General features: G+C 47.5%; 1 protein-coding gene across 1 annotated transcript in view; it reads left to right on the plus strand.

The window, feature by feature from the left end:
- Positions 1–530: 530 nt before the first annotated feature.
- LOC147734766 (uncharacterized) overlaps positions 531–17,581 on the plus strand; it is a 225,695-nt gene continuing 208,644 nt past the window's right edge. The window contains exon 1 of the mRNA XM_086953045.1: positions 531–625. The gene's annotated coding sequence lies outside the window, so the exon portion shown is untranslated. The remainder of the gene's footprint in view (positions 626–17,581) is intronic.

Here is a 17,581-nt window from a genome sequence, read left to right on the forward strand (position 1 = left end):
GACCCATAGAAATTACACTTTAGTTTACAAGGTAGAACGGTCAATTAATGGACGAAAGAAACGGACACACATTCTTTTTATTTACATTTATTTTCTATCTTATCCAACTAATGTTTAAAAGAAGACCACTTTCGATAATTCCTAAAGTTGTGAACTAGTCCCATTCAAAGACGGCCTCGAAGTTGGTAAACAATAAAGGGACAATCTTGGAGGGGATTACATAGAAATGACAAAAAACATATAATTGCCACGCCCCCCTTTTAAATCCATGTAAGTCTGCATAAGCGCTGTAATTAGACCAGTAGTCACAGGAACAATCGTTTTCAAGGAAATTAGTGAATCTGTCCACTTTTAGTTTTTCAGGCACAGTATCGCATGTGGAACTGAAGGACGATTCTTTCACTTTAAGATGGCGACTATAATGTTCGCTAGATCAAGACATTTTCGTCTTCATGATGCTAGTGCTCTTTGTGGAAGGACCCGCCCTGATGTCTCTTCTCCGCCTATGGATTGGTTGGAACCGTTGCCATGGTTGTCTTTAACAAACAATTATGCTGGCTGTACTGTAGGCTGGTCGAGGGAAGTTGGAATGTGATATTTCCTCCTTTATCCCAAAGAGTGGCAAGTAAGTGCTTACAAAGGGGGCGTGGTGAGTAAAAGGAAGGAGAGAATGTTTTGAGGAATGTTAAACTTAATTACTGTAACACTACTCAATAGTCAAATGAATATGCGTGTTTTTGGCATGAACTACCGCCACATGGAGTGTGATCTTTGTGAAAAACAGTACCTTATGCTTCGTGATGCAAAACCAGCGTTTTCTCAAAGAGGTGCATAGAGAAGTTGGTATTTCCTGCAGACAGCCAAACACAGAAAATAGATTTTTTTTTCTGGCAGAAAATCTGTGAATATGAAGATGATATTAGGGCTTTGAAAGGTAGTCAGAATATAAAGTTAGCGTTGTAAGTGGTGAACTGAAATATAATAAACAACAAAATGGTGCATAGTAGAGGCTTTTGGAAAGGGGCAGTATTTTCGTAGTTACTACTTTAAGAAAGGCTGTGTAGTTGAGTCTTTAGTTTGTGAACAACATAGTCATACTTCTTACAGCATGGCATCATTACATCAAAATAAAACAAATGAATGTGCTAGGGCTATTAGTGAATATCCCAGTATCTTTATGACAAGTTAATTCATTCATTTAGCATGTACTTCTTGAACAAAAAAAGACACGTCTCAGCAATTAAGCATCAACTAACAGTGCTGGAAAAATCTTAAAAATGACTTATCCAACAGGGGTACTAACTGAGGGCAGTGGTGGCTGGTGACATTTGAAAGTGGTGAGGCGTGAAAGTTGCGGCTGAGTGCACTGTAGCGAGCGAGCCCGAGCTACATAAGAGCAGTTCTGGAGGGTTCTCCCCAGAGAAAATTTGGGAAAGAGTGGGCAAATGGTGCTTTTTCAAGCAAATTTGAGAAAGGAAGAAGGTTAATAAAGCAATTGTGGTTTCAATTTATGTTAAAAAGGGTTCTTTGGATTCGTGTTGTCAAATCAATGGTAGGCATTGGCATAAGTGCTGGGTAGTATTACTCACTATGAAGTAAAAAATTAGAGGATTTTTTGAATTTATAATGTGATCAACATGCCTTCACACTTCACCTAATATCTTCTCGAAGTCTGTGCCCAGGGCAATGGTAATGTACAGAGGGTTAATATTCCTTCTTCAAAGAACATGTACCAGGCAGATCACAAAGTGCATAGAATGTAGATAGTTCAATGGGTCAGTTAATGCTTTTGTCATAGAGATGCCTTTTGTACTTGCATTTTAAAAGTTACAAGCCTAACATAGCAGAGAGAGCTATTAACTTGGTCATCAAAGAGATGCATAGAAACAGCAAGGCATGGGTCAGAGAGTCATGCTTTTATTCTCCAGTCATTATCCTAATGTTGCTAACAAGAATTCATTTTATTAGTAAAGTCAACACAACCACAGTGCTATGTTTAAAATGTATGAGTTTGAGCTGTTCCAGACCAAACAATCTATCTTAGACTATACTGCCCAGTGCCTACCACCTGTATGTATGACGTGATGCTTGCACCATATAGTCCCCTTTGTCTTATGTAATATACCCTATGTACTGATTTACACACGTGTGAGATCCATTGTCTCTGTATAATGTGCGTGTGGAACGAAGGACTCTGAAACCCTACACAGTACCGGAAAACAAAACTCACTGTACATATTAGTAACATGCATCTCGACAAGTGAGTCTCAGGTGGACTGGATTCAGATTAAGATGTTTGCATGCTAAGGAATGGATGCTGCTGTTTATGTCCTGAAAAATCAATGGCTTGAATTGTATTGCTTGCGTTTAGAAGCGGCTGCTTTCAGCAACCCAGTGTGTTTATTACTTCCAAATGCAAGCAGTAAAATGTAAGCCATTTATCAGGCCATAAAGACAGCACACAGAGCTGAGGCCAGGGCACCTCAAGAGTTAGAGGGCCCCTAAACTATAACATAACACCGGCATCTCCAGTTCCACTTACACCACTTTCCTCTCAGCGCCAGGCCAGCACCTCATTTCATACCCTTTTCCGGCAAATATCTAATTATCTAGAATAATCCATTTAAAGAGACAATAAGCCTAATCACCACCATAAATCAGGCATGAATCACCCATAAGTAAATAAGCTTCACGTTGAACTTGCTTCATTGTTTCCCAATACTGTATTATCAGTTCAGTTCAGTAAATCTTTATTTCGAAGAATAAAAATTCCTCATAAAAGCACATTACATAAAATTTCATTAGATTTCATTACATTTCATTCCTGAACTTTTCATGTTAAAAACAACAATAGAGAAGAGAGGATATGATTCACGGGGCAGGTATGATTTTACAACACTAATTCATTTCTTGTATTCCTCAATCTTACTGCTACTTTTAAAAAGCTTAAAATGGCACATAGGGTGTGGGGATCAGTGGCTTTCTGTAAAAATAACAATGCAGTTCTTGCTTGGCGGAATTTCTGTTTCTTTAAAATGTCTACCAAAAACAATCATCTGGGGTTACTATAAAATGAACATAAAAGTACAAAATAAAGGGTGTCCTGCGGAGGCCTATTGTCGCAGCCGCAGGCACCCTTCTGCTCAATTGATACGGTAAAACCAGCAGGGTAAGCTAAAATATTTGGTAACCAATTGAGCCTAAAACAGCACATTAAAAACCGATCATTTTGGCTATACATAAGAAACAGATATGATTCCATTCCCCCTCCATTTCTAACAAGGTCATAGGCTGCAGTGATTTCTTTGCCAGGCCACAACTTCTTCTGTCAGCGACAAATTTTTCTAAAAGCAATTTTTTTACCTTCATTTTACAACTATTTACAATCAAGGAGGGATCATTAAAAAGCTGGCCCTGGTCAATACTTGTTAAAGAGTCTTTCACATGTTTCAACCAGGGGATTTGTAGGGCCTTGTCTCTTTGTAAGCAGTCTGTAATTATTTCCCTGGTCAGAACTGCCTCCGGGTTAGTCCACGTTCTCATCCATGCCATAATTGGCCTTAGTTTAACAATATCAGAAATATATGGCATCCCCAATTCATCATGGGCAATTTCAGCAGGGATGGCTTGCGGGATGTTAGAACTGGGGGTCTCTAGTTGGCAGAGGTAGGTACCACTGTCCAAATAGGGACCCTTGCTTCTAGTCAGGGCAAGGTGATAACCCTCTAAGATAACCCCTGCTCACCCTCTAGGTAGCTTGGCCTGAGCAGTCTAGGCTAACCAGAGGCAATGCGTAAAGTATTTGTACCAACACTCACAGTAACACAGTGAAAACACCACAAACTGATTCCACAACAGTTTAGGAAAATAAAGATATTTATTCTAAACTACACAAGACCAAAACGACAAAAATCCAACATACACAGTTCAAGGATATGGTTTCAAAAGAGTTCTTAAGGTTGTAATCAAAGTTCTTTAAGTTGCGTTAAAATAATCCACAGATGCGTGAAAAGTTCACAGTTGCGTCACGTTTACTCACAGTACCTTTCAGATGCAACAAAGTTCCACAAGCAGGAAGCTGGTGCGGTGGAAAACATGCGATGCGTTACTCCTGAGACCCTGGGGAGGCGATGCGACAGCCCCGCTGCAGCAGCGGGCGTGTTGCGACGAATCCGGTCTGTATGGGGAGGAAGGCCGCTTGCGTGGATTCCGGTGCGTAGGTTCCGTAGGAAGTCTGTTCTCGCAAAGGCACGATGCGATGATCTCGTAGGGGCTGCGACGATCTCCGGGGCGACGATGCGCGGTCCAGCGGTGATCCTCTCTCTCGCAGCTCCTCGATGCGATGGTTCTGCGACGATGCTCGCAGCGACGTGATGCGGTCCGCAAGCAAGCGATGCGGCGATCTCATCCAGCGACGACAGGCTCTGCGACGACACTCGCAGCGATGTTCGATTCTCCCGCAGCGGTCTGGTGCGTCCCGCAAACGAAGGATGCGACGGTTCTGGCAGCGGCGTCAGGCGCTGCAACGATCTCGTCCTTCGTATCGGCGGGAAACTTCTCGCACTGTCGGGGATGCGCTCCGCAAGCGAGCGATGCAACACTTTTCAGTTTCAAAAGTCTCTCAAGCTTAGTTTCAAGCTTCCCAGCTCAGGGTCAACTTCCAGAGGCCCCACAACTGGATCAAGCACTCTAGGAAGGACAGAACTCTCTCAGCAGAGTTCAGGGAAACTGGGGGTGAAGTCCTTTTGTTCCTGGGACTTCAAAAACAGGGAGCTAGCTCTTCTCAGGCCCTTGGAGATTCCTTCAAGACAGGGGACACAGCTCACAGCAAAGTCCTTCCCCTCTCCTTGGCAGCAAAGCAACAGCAGGTCAGTCCAGCAGAGCAACAGCAGGACAGTCTTCCTTCTTCAGAGTCAGCTTTCTCCTTGGCAGAGGTTCCTTCTTGATTTCCAGGATGATCTAATTTTCTGTTGTCAGGGGTCCTGTACTTATACCCCTAAAGTCTTTGTTCTCTCTGTGCATGTGGGCCCTGAGCCCGGTCTGAACCAGTTCTGGGTGGATCCTGAGCACTTTGTTTTGCTGGCTGCATCTTTCCTTTCAGAGTGAGGGGCAGGGTCCTCAGCCGCCCAGCAGGAGGTGGAACCAGCATTGTGGCAGGCAGGCACAGCCCTATTCAGCCCAGGTGCTAACTCCTCCCACCACTCAGGTTGCAATTGCATTAATTCAGCCTAGTGCTGACTCATCCAGCCTCTGGGGGAATTCCCCAGCCCCTGTCACTCACAAACCAGACAGTCAATACACAAACAGGCCCAGGCACACAGAAGGGTCAGACAAGAGAACAGCAACTTTCTAAAAGTGCTGTTCTCAAACACAGGATTTAAAAACCACCTTTCCTAAAAGATGTATTATTAAATTCTGAGTTCAGGGATACTAGATACTTATGTCCTATCTTGTTCCTATGGGAAGAAATGCTGTTAACCACTGTAGCCAGCATCCCCCATGTTATCCTATGGAGCAAGATAGCCTTACAATAGTGAAAAACGAAAATGGCTGTAATTCACTACCAGAGCATGTCACCTGCACTAGTACATGCTCTACCTTTCACATACACTGCACCCTGCCCAGGGGGGTACCTTGGGCCTTCCATAGGGGTGACTGATGTGCACGAAAAGGGAAGGGTTAGGCCTGGCCAGTGGGGACACTGACCAGGAGGACATGGCAGTTCTAAACTGCCCGTAGGCACTGCAGTGGCAGGCCTGAGACACCATTTTTGAGCTACTCCTGTGGGTGGCACAATCAGTGCTGCAGGCCCACTAGTAGCATTTGCCATCACCAGCCCTGGCACACCCAGTGCACTTTACTAGGGACTTCATGGTGATACAGATATGCCAAACATGTATATCCAATCAGAATAACAATTTACACAGAGAGCATATGCACTTTAGCACTGATCAGCAGTGGTAAAGTGCGCAGAGTCCTATTGCCAACAGCCACGGGTCAGGAAAAATAAGGGAGGAAGAAGCAAAAAGTTTGGGGATGACCCTGCAAGAAGGGCCAGTTCCAACACAGGACTTTTAAGATTCTCCGAAAGAATTTATCTTCATGCTGTTGAAGTTGCTTACAGTCCCTAAAGCCCCATGTCTCAGCACCATAAAGGGCCTTAGCTGTACTGATTGAGGCATATAATGCCATTATCTGTTCTGGGCACCAGCGTCCCAATCTACGGGCAAAGCTCAAAATAGCCCCATTTGAGGACACAAGCTTGGTGCAATGGGCCTCAAGCAGGTGATTAAATAGCATGTCCCCGTCCATTAGCAGCCCTAAGTAGGGGAAGGTCTTTACTTTGCCCAGAGTCTGTGACCCAATTTTGAACACGCTCTTGTTAGTAGGTTTTTTACCGGCCACCATGACAAAGGATTTTGTTAGGTTGACAGACAAGTCCAAGTCCCCCATGAACTTAACGAATCCGTCCACCAGAAGTTGCAAAGCCCTTGGGGTCCTGGCCAGCAGGACCGCGTCATCCGCGTACAATAGTACTGGGACATGACGCGGTCCTACTTTGGGGGAATCAACTTCTAGGGCAATGAGGGCACTCTCTAGGGCATTAATGTAAAGGGAGAAAAGAAAAGGGGCTAATATGCACCCTTGTCTTACTCCCCCTGAACATAAAAATTGATCAGTTTGCCCCCCCTCTGGATGAAACGAACCTTGGCCGTGGTGTTCCAGTGCAGCTCTTTCAGGATATTGATCAGCCCCTCTTCTATCCCTAGGTTATGTATCATGGTCCATAGTTTAGACCTATTGACATTGTCAAAGGCCGCGGCTAGGTCCATGAATGCCATATAGACCGTGCCCCTGCCTGCTTTCGTGTACTTGGCTGTCAAAAGATACAAATTTAGGCACTGGTCACTTGTCGATCTACCCTCCCTAAACCCGTATTGTATTTCTGCCAAGATATGATGTTCTGCCGTCCACTCCATAAGCCTGTTCAAAATCACTCGCCCCATAATTTTAGCAGAAACATCAATGAGCGAGATCGGCCTATAGCACTTAGGGTCATCCCTGGACCCTTTTTTAAATATGGGTACAATCAGTGCCGTGGACCAAGAGCGTGGTAGGCCAGATTTGATACTGTATTATCAACATGTTAGTCAGCCCAGAACTCATTGCAAGTTTTCAGCTAATGATTTTTAACAAGCCTTGAGAAAGCCCAGGTCATATTGACCACTGAGGGCGAAACACATGCCGGCTGGTGCAGCTCTAGTAATACGCTGTTAAGGATATTCTGACACACAAGGATGTTATCATTGTACTGAACTCAACAAAGCATTCACAAAGCAAGTACAAAAAATAACAATAAAAAATTGTTCTTCAACAAGGAACTGAGATCTCCTCATGTTTATCTAAATACAATAAGAGAAGGAGGGGGACACACTCAAAACCATTCCCCACAGACCTTATTAAGTGTAACTTGGCGCTCAGGGCCCCTCTCCTAGCTAACGTATTCAACAACCTGACCATTAGCAACTTCCCAATTTCATGGTTCCTTTCAACCATCATGCCAATTTTTAAGAAGTGCAACAGGTCAGAACTCAAATGCTAATACCCTATATCCTTGATAGATTCTACTGTAAAAATCATTGGCAGAGCCTTTTTTAACTAGATGCAGGAATAGACCCATGAACATAATATACTCCACCACACTCAGTATGGCTTTAGGGAGCAGTTGGGCACAGTGGAGCAGCACCTGAATATACCATTGCCAGGCGCTGCCCACTGTACCTAGCGTTCATGGACCTATCAACTGCTTTCGATTGTGTGAACTGTATCAAATCTTGGATATTGTTGCTGGACTTGGATCTTGATGTTGCATTAGTACATTTTATGTGCCCACTCCTTGAGTACTTGGAAGCCAGGGTACTCTTCGGTCCTGAGGGGGAACTCACTAAAGTTTTTGGCCTCAAACGTGGTGTCCGTCAAGGGTGCGTGATGGCACTCCCATTGTTTATCCTTTATATTACTAACTTAACTCCCTTCCTACTGGATGCTAAGAAGGACATATCCGAGATAGTCAGCTTGCCAATTCCTGCTTTATTGTATGCAGACGATGCAGTTCTTATGGCCCGCTCCCCTATCTCACTCTGTACGTTGGTGGACTCCTTTGTTATGTTATGTTATGTTATGTTATAACAATTTATTATGCGCACAGCGACTCCAGCGAAGGAGCATCCCGGCGCAGAGACACTAAGCAGTCATAACACAGCATGGAGACAATGCTACAGAAAAGTACTAAAACAGGGAAGCTAAAATAGGAAGGTTTTTATGGCTCTACGAAACGACAGCAAGTCCTCTATCAGCCGAATTTCAACTGGGAGGGTGTTCCAGATTGACGCGGCTCTCACCCTGAAGGAACGGCCCCCCATCCTGCTGAGCCTAAATCTGGGGACAACAGCACGGGCCTGCCCTTGAGATCGAAGATTGCGGGTAGGGACATAGAAGGAAATTGAGTTGGCCAGGATCTCGGGGCCAATGCCTCTAAGGATTTTGAAGGTCAGACATAAGACCTTGAAAAGAATACGCTTTCTAACCGGGAGCCAGTGCAGGGAGCGGATGACATGAGACACCGGGCAGAACTTAGGAAGTCCAACAATGGCTCTCGCCGCGGCGTTCTGCACCCGCTGCAGACGGGTTAACTCAGCCTGGTTGGCCCCCACCAGCAAAGAGCTGGCGTAGTCCAGACGAGAGATGATGGTTGCCTGGACCACAAGCTGTCTGGTAGGGGCGTCGAAGAACTTAAGCACCGGCCTTAACCCTCTTAGGAGACCGAAGCAACAGGCTGCGATTTTTTTGGTGTGCCCTGTAAATGTAAGACCAGCGTCTAACCAGACCCCGAGGTTCTTCACCTCCGACACTGGGGTCGGAGTGGGGCCCAACTCCGAAGGCCACCACTGGTCGCCCCAGAGCTCCACTCCCTTCCCGACAACCATAACCTCTGTTTTTGTGGCATTAAGCTGGAGACAGTTACCTGTCAACCAGCTGGCCGCCGCCTTCAGTCCGGACTGAAACCTGGGGGCATCCTGTTCCGCATCCCCGCTGAGAGTAACCGCCAGCTGTGTGTCGTCGGCATATGAGACCATGGTTAGGCCCCACTGCCTTGCGACATCAGCCAGCGGTCTCACGTAGAGATTGAACAGCGTGGGACTCAGCGAGGATCCCTGCGGAACCCCCATGGCCAGAGGCTGGAACCTGGACTTGAAGGGAGGGATGGCAACACAGAAGGAGCGGTTGTCTAGGAAGGAGCGGAACCATTGCAGCGCCTGGCCGCCGATACCAATCTCCTCGAGCCGCCTAAGGAGGATGCTGTGCGATACAGTATCGAATGCGGCGCTGAGATCTAACAAAATCAGCGCCGCCGTCTGCCCATCATCCAACCTTGCACGGAGATGTTCCACCATCACCAGAAGGGCTCCGTGCTGTGGCCAGCACGGAAGCCATTCTGTGTGGGATCGAGGGCATTGGACCGGGCTAGGTGTTCAGACAGGGCCAGGTTGACATGGGCCTCTGTCAACTTAGCTGGCCAGGGCAGCAGCGAGATGGGACGGTAGCTTTCCGGCTTGGATGGGTCAAGAGTTGGTTTTTTAATGATCGGAGACACCACCGCCTGCTTCCAGCTGATGGGAACGACCCCAGTCTCTAGGGAGAGATTGACAAGAGAGCGTATAGCCACGCGCCCCACAAAGGTCTGGTCTCGAAAGAGGGCAGGCCTCACTGGATCGGATGGGGACCCAGATTTAACTTGCGTAGCAAGTTTGTCAAACCCTTCCAAGGTGAGGGGGGGAAATGAGAGCAGAGCGGGCTGGTAAGATGTCTCCTTAGGGCTACCCAGCGCTATACCAGTGCTCGGGAAAGTCCGATATATACACTGGACTTTTCCCAAGAAATAGGAAGCGAGGGATTCACAGTGTGTGACAGAGCTCTCAACCGTTGAGATAGACCGCTTAGACATAAGATCTTTCACCGCCTTGAAGATGGCCTTCGACGGGTTAGTGCTGTTCCGGAACTCCTCGGCATAAAATGCCGCTCGGGCGCGACAAATGGCCCGGTGATAGATCTTGACGGACGCGACCAGCTGAAAAAGTTGAAAGGCCTCTAAGTCCATAAGAATACTACGTGCTGTCAGGCAAGATGGAGCATCGAAATGCAGATTTAAATCGCCCAGAATGGAAAAATTAGCACAGTCAGTGACCAAGGTGGCGACAGTGTCCGGGAAAGCATTCCTGAACGCCACATCACTGCCCGGCGGACGATACACCACCATCCCAGAGAGTGTATATTCTGGGCTGACAGAGACTTTAAAAGAGGCGCTTTCACAGCCAGCGATCTTAAGAATGGTCCACACACAGGAAAAACTAGATCTCACTATCAGGGCTATACCCCTGCCTCTAGATAGCCTATTCGCAGTATACATAGAGTAGCCGGGAGGACAAACAAGATTGGGAATAGCAGTGTCGGCTTCCTGAAGCCATGTTTCGGTTAAGGCTAAAATATCCGGGGCTTCATTTTCAATCAATTGTTGCATTTATGGCAAACCTGGATTTGATTACAAACTTCAGTAAGTCGAATATCATGGCCAGCAGTCCTAGTAGAAGCAGGGGGCCTTATATGACATGCAGGGGACAGCGCCTAGACAGTGTGCATAGTTTTCCTTATGTAGATATAATGTTCGATAGCTCAGGGTAGCGGGATATCCACATTTCAGACAGCACTTTAAAATTATCCAGGGTGGCAGGTGGGCTCTTGAGTCTCCCCTGACCAGTAGGACACAAAGCCCTGGCTATCCTTATATCTATCCCTAGCTCCCAGTGTTTTTCTACAGCCTGCTGTGGCACAGGAGTATGTGGCTATACCAACAATGACCCTATACAGCTATAGGAAAATCTTATCTGCAGACGCATACTGAACCAACCTCCTTCCAGCTGACATTTAATTTGTCATGGCGAGCTGGGTCTGCCCTATTTAGAGGACTGCAGTAAACTAGCTCCAATCCTCTTGTTGATTTCGGTGTGGGTTAATCCTGAGGCAAGTCTAAATATGGATGTTATTAGAAATTGTATGCTATTAGACAAAGGTTTAGCTATCCCCCTGGTTAGCCACTGTAAAATCAATTTTTTAAGATATTGGTCACCCGGAGCTGTTCTACTCCCCATTATCCATCTGTAAGGAGGATAAAAGGGCTATGAAACTACTTTTTTTCAAAAAGAGATCAGTGTTCAGGGCGAGTTCTGAATGCCACAAAATCACTTTGTATAATTACGCAAATTTGAAAATGAATCTTAGTATGGATTCTTACCTTGCTTGGAAAATGGACAGATCGGAAAGGTCACTTCTGTTTCGCTTTAGGGCTGGCACAGTCCTCCACCTGCTTCGCTGTACGATGGGCTTTGCTGAAGATGGCCTTTGGGATGTATGCTCCTGCGACCACTCCTTGGAGCAAACCTTGCTCTATTTTATTTCCTTTTCCAAATTTTATTTGTTCTACTCTAGGCAAATTTTGTTGCTGTTTCTTAAAAAGTGCTACCTTGTTCAATGCAGGTTTGCTCCTAGATTCTTACAAATGTTAACCACAGATGAAGTCTGTTTCTGGATGGCACCTTTTTGAAGCTCGCCGTTCATTTTAGGAAAAGTGTGATTAACTGTGTCCTCTTTGTGAGGAAATGGGATGTAATACATGGGTCTGCAACCTCACTGTGTAATACACCTATCTACCCCTTTAGGTCCTGTAGGTTTAGTTTATTAAACCCTCTAGCTCAACTCTGGGTAGCTGTGGCTCTGAGCAGCGAGGCTTACACAAAGGAACAAGTGTAAAGCCTTTAAACAGCACCAAAACAATTGAGGAAAGAATACACAGGACACTTGAGAAATTCGCAACCAATTTTTAAAAATAGACTGTATGTTTGTATTTTTAAACACCACAGTGAAAAAGATTAGCAAGAGGTTTTCAGGGATATAGATTTTACAAGGCACAGTAAATATGCACTTTTAATCTAACCACGAACACACGTTGGCAAATTCATGAACATTTGACACTTAGAAACTTTCTTATTAAAAAGTTTGGGCTAGTTGTATTGTGGTCAGTTATAGTTACTTTGGGCGACCAACTCCAGCAAGGAGCCATTGGGGGGACCAGAAAGTGCCTCAGAAACAGTTACCTTGGCGGGAGAAGCAGTCTTCATGCAGTTCCAGGCACTTTTATCCGTTTGCTGTAGGGTCGTATGGAGTGGTCCTGATTCAAGGGAAGGATGCTGAAGATTCTCATTGGTCCAAGTAGGGGGTAAGGCGGTCTTGGTCAAAGGGCCAACGTCCCGTAGAAGTGGAGTTGCCACTGGACTACCAGTCGCTTGGTATCACGGTCACGGCCAAATCCTTCCCAGGTGATATCTCCTATTCTGAGTGACCAACCTGCACTACAACGACTCTCTGGGGTCCAGAGGACTCAGGTGCAACTTTGAGCATCGGGTTCTCGTCTCTGGTGCTGCACAACGTTGGTTGGCAGCAGTTTTACGATAGATTCTGGGCTATCAACTTGCCCCAGCAAGTTTCTTCAGCAGTTGTGGCCATGTGCTGCAAATAGGAGTTCAGCCAACTTACCCTTGGATTCTCTTGATTCGGCGGGGTTCTAGAGATGACTTCTCCATGAGCAGGGCACAGCAGGCACAGTTCTTTCTCCTCTGCTAGCCATCAGGTTCAGCAGGTGCAGTCCAAGCCAGTGTAGCCTCTCTTTGCTTGTTCCATGGTGCAGCAGCACAGTCCTTTTGTCCTTTTTCCAGTCCAGCCAAGATCTGAGTTCTGGGTGCCAGGGTTGTCCTGTTTATGCTCAGAAAGTTATCTCAGGGTAGACGCGGTCAGTAGCAAAATGGGGCTGCTAGGTCCCCTCTCCCCTGACGACCACCTCCTGGAAAGTGTGGCGTCTGGCTATCCCAGGATGCACCATTCTACCCACTCCCAACATGGCAGAACCCCTTTCTCTGCGTCCAGACCTAACTAACCTAACCAAGAGGTGTGGCTACCAAGGGGGCTACACATCCTTGAAAAACCAGTTTGACAACTGGCTTCCCCTTTCCTGGCCCTAGTCCCAGCCTGTCTACCTCAACAGTAGAGCCTGCCTACCTCAACAATCAAAAGCGGCTTTAGCTTTGAAGCTCGCTTTTTGAGCCAACACCCATGTGGCTTACAGCGGAGGGAGGTAGTACCTATCTCTCGAGCAGGCTCCTATTGTCTTTAGTCCTGGGAGTCATTAGCACGTCTCCCTAGGAGGGTAGAAAGATGTCTACAGGACAGACCGAGTATATGACGTTGAACAGCACTGGAAATCTTGGGTAACTTATGTGGCAACTTCTAAAGTGCCACTTTGCCCACCAGTGACATTAAATTCGATTTAACCATAAATCAGATTTAATGGACTGATTCGTTTAATACCTTACAGTACCAAGTTTAGTGCTCCTGTTCAGAAGTTAGCGGGCTGGAATGCCAGCCAGTAACTCTGTACTTGCCAATGGGGCTACCAGCCTTCCCACAGTAAAAAGGACAATTTAGGGTTTTTAATGCTGGAACTTGTATAAGTACATGTTCTACGTTTTAACATACAGCGCCATGCTGTAGAGCTCGGTAGGCCTACCTTATGGGTGTCTTATATATATTAAAACAGGAGGTTTAGGCTTTTCCATTACTTTAAACGTCAAAGTCACGTTAGCAGTTTTAAACTTCTCTTCCGGTCTGCAGTTGGAGACTGGGAGCCAAGTTTTACCTTGTCGTACCCGTGGTAGCACAACTAGTGCTGCAGTCCCTAAGAGACATCTCAACTTACAGGCCTCAGGCGCCTGTGGTACCATATACTAGGGACTTATAAGTAAGCTGGGCTGTGCCAACTGGGACAAGCCAATTAAACATGCTCAATTTCTTTTTCAAAAGAAATTTTATTAATTTTCCAAGGTACAGGGTGGGCAGTGCCCAAAGCATACATTGTAAATACAGTTCAATGTAGAAATTACAATGTTTTTGGAAACCTCATCAAACTGGCCTGCCATAAAGCTGGCCTAACAACTGAAAGGTAGCACAGATCATCACAAAATTCCCTTAAACGCAAATGACTAAGTGAATATGTATTGACGACATGGTTACTCATCTTAGATATTTTAGTAATTAGGGCATAGTACCAGGCGAATTTATGGAGGATCGGTTTGTGGCAGACGGGGTAGACCAATACACCGATATGTTGCCCAGCTGGACCAAATCCTCCTGTGCTTCTGTGGGCAGCCCTTTGCCTGGTAGACTGCAATCTCGGCCTCCATACATCTGTCCATGGCCTTCTTCCACACACCCACTTTTGACGGGGTGGTCGCCTTCCACGCCCAGGCGATGTCCCTTTTGGCAAGTGTGTGGCCCAGAAACAGTAAGTGTTGTTTGTAGCAGTTCCTGCCAATCTCCTCTGTGCTATGGAGCAAGAACAGCCTAGGGTCAAGTGGTAGGTTCCAGGACAAGACACGGCCCAGGCAGGACAAGAATTTTCGCCAGTATGGTTGTAGTGCCTCGCAACTCCAGACTGTATGTTGGAAGGTGCCCTCCAAGTCCCCACATCTGAGACATATGGGGACTAAATGACACCCATTCTCTACAGACGGGACTGGGTAAAATATGCTTGGTGAAGGTATTTAAACTGAATACGGCGGTATCGCGTGGAGACAGCAGCGCCCGGGGCTGGCAAGGGCCTCAGGCTAGTCATCATCCGTCATGGTTGGCAGATTTGTTGCCCATGCCTCCTTGGTCTTGTATAGTGTGGTTCGAGTGTGGATAGGCAAGGTCAGGTACATTTGTTGTATCTTGTGTGTGCTCCCAGGTCACCCATCAGCAGACGGCCCTCCAATGGGTGAAATTCTTGTAGTTCGTTCAGAGGACGAACCAAGGGGGTCAGGGCATGACTCAGCTGCAGGTATTTTTTTACATAATTTTTATTGGCATTCTTATCCAGATGAATCAACTCGTATCACATTACAGTAACACTTTGCAATTCCAAAGTACATCGCATTCAGTAATATTTATGCCTTTTATGAACTGATCCCTGGACTCAGCTGCAGGTATTTGTAAAACTGTGGCTTATGTTGCTGAAATTCGTTTTGCAGTTGTTGAAATGATATGAGGGTGAGACCCTGCATGATATCTCCTAGGGTAGAAATCTAGAGGAGGTCCCATTTATGAAAGGCAGAGAGTTCAGCCACGGGGCGCAAGTATGTGCCTTGCCATAACGGGTCGTTTGTGTGTCAGGCGTCCCAACCAGCCCATGTTTTTAACCATGTATCGCCAGAGTTGGATGACCGTTTTGCTGGCCGGAGGGAGATGATCAAGGTTCATTTGGCTGTAGAGTAGTTTCTGTAGGGGTATGCCCTCCAAAGCCAGACGTTCCACGGCATAGGCAAGTCTGTATGTCGACTATACCACCATTCGTTAATGACTAACAGATTGGAGGCTGCGTAGTATGTGTATACTTTGCCGCTGCAATGCCCCCACAGTAGGTCGACTGTGCGCCAGTTCAGGGGCGTTGCGGTTCCTTGGGTGGCCCCCAAGCCAAATTTGTTCTCCCAGCGGTTACGCATAAAGGGGGAAAGTGCTGCCGTCGGCCAGGGCCACAGGCCAGAGAAGCGGTGGCAGTTGGTTGACATTATAACGCCTTGTCCTGGATCTGGGAACGCCAGTTTGATCTAGACCTGTGCCTCCTCTTAGAGTTACCCCTCTTCTGTCTATTTCTCTGTGATCCTTGTGAGGAGTATGATTCCAGCGGTGGCGGGGTGTGTGGTTTGAGGTTCATTGTTTTATCTGCCCAGGCGACGATTGCCTCAGGAGTATCAAAGAAATATGATTTTGAGTTGTATGTCACCCTCATTCAAGCTGGGTAAAGCAGCATGTAGGATATGTTGAGTTCCCGAAGCCTGTGTCTGGCGGCTGTAAATGACTGGCGCTGTTGCTGCACCAGTCTAGTGTAGTCCGGGAAGATCATAAAGGGCTGTGATTCAAAAAGCAGCTAGTCCTTATGGGTTCTTGCAAACTGTAAGATGGTGTCACAGTCGGCATAATTTAACAGTTTGACGATCACCCGTCTCAGGCGTTCACCAGGGGATGGGGCTTCTTTGTCAGCACCCTGTGGGTTCTTTCTACTACAAAGCAGGAAAACAGGGCGTCTTCTGGTAAAAGGGTTCTCAGCACCGTGTAAGAAAACTGCCCATGGATCAGCACTTGCACCCCTCCAGAAAGCCAACAAATCTCAGGTTGTTGCGCAGAGTTCGGCCCTTTGCAACTTCAACATTGGACGCCAGCTCCTGTGCAACAACTGTGAGCTTGTTCACCTTCTTTTGTAGGGAGGCCACGGTATCCTCAACGGTGGACAACCGAGTCTCTGCCTCTGTAATACAGTGTACTGCCTTCTGGGGGTTTTGGCACAAGAATGAGACCTCAGGCCCCACAGCTCCGATCTTCTCATCAAGGGTATATCGTGCCTGGGTGATTACCGCCAGCAGTGTTGCATTGTCAGGGACCGGACCACTGGTTTCGCCTCCCCTGAGCTGCCAGGAGTAGTAGCAAATTGGTCCAGGGTACTCTGCTTGGGGCCAGGGCCCACCAGTTTGTCCTTGCCCATGCTGAAAGGTAGGACATCGGGGGGTGGTGGGGGATACTGCAGAAAGCCTCCCACTTCGGTCAGTGGCGGTCCTGCACCCGTGCCGGCCTCTACGGCAGGATAGTATGTCCAGTGACGTCCTTTGGGCAGTTCTTCTGGGGCGCCTCACCCGACACCGCCCAGGGTCTCACGGAATCCGGCCACCCCGGATCACAAACTGCACCAAGCCTGGCTTGGCCGCTTATGCAGCCCTAAGAGGCCGCCCAAGTAGACCCCGTAATGGAATCAGACTCGCCAGACCCCCAGCCCGCCACCCGCCCCAGTTCGTCCGCTCCCCTCGGGTCCAAGGCCGCCACCCCTCTAGGTTGGAGCCGCGTGACAGGGGGCGTAGCCGCCACCTACAGGTGGGTATTAGGTGTCCCAGTCACTCACTCTGCTATGCTCTGCGACTCCCCAATCTTATATATCATCTGTGCGGCAAGTTGCTATTGCCCTTTCCTTCTGGGCACCCGTCCGTACTCCAGATGGGGTCCGCTAGGCACCAGGGGGCCAATGTTTCCCATGGCACCTTCAACTCCCAGGCACTCTCCACACGAGCACACAAGGTTGCTGGGGCCCTTTTTCTTCTGAGCGCTTGCCCGCACTCCAGATGGGGCCCTCTCGGCACCAGTGGGCCCAGTGTTACCTGAGGCACCTTCAACCCCCAGGCGCTCTCCACACTGGCACTCAAGGCTGCTGGGACCCTTTTCTTCTGGGCGCTCGCCCGCAATCTGGATGGGTCCCGCTAAGCACCAGGAGGCCCAATGTTTCCTGTGGCTCCCTCAGTCCCCCAGGCACCCTCCGCACGGGCATGCAAGGATGTTGGGGCCCTTTTCTTCTGGGCGTACTCCCGCACTCCAGATGGGGTCTTTCCGATCC

Source organism: Lissotriton vulgaris, chromosome 1_2 (assembly GCF_964263255.1).
Source record: "Lissotriton vulgaris chromosome 1_2, aLisVul1.2, whole genome shotgun sequence".
Classification (NCBI taxonomy): Eukaryota; Metazoa; Chordata; class Amphibia; order Caudata; family Salamandridae; genus Lissotriton; species Lissotriton vulgaris.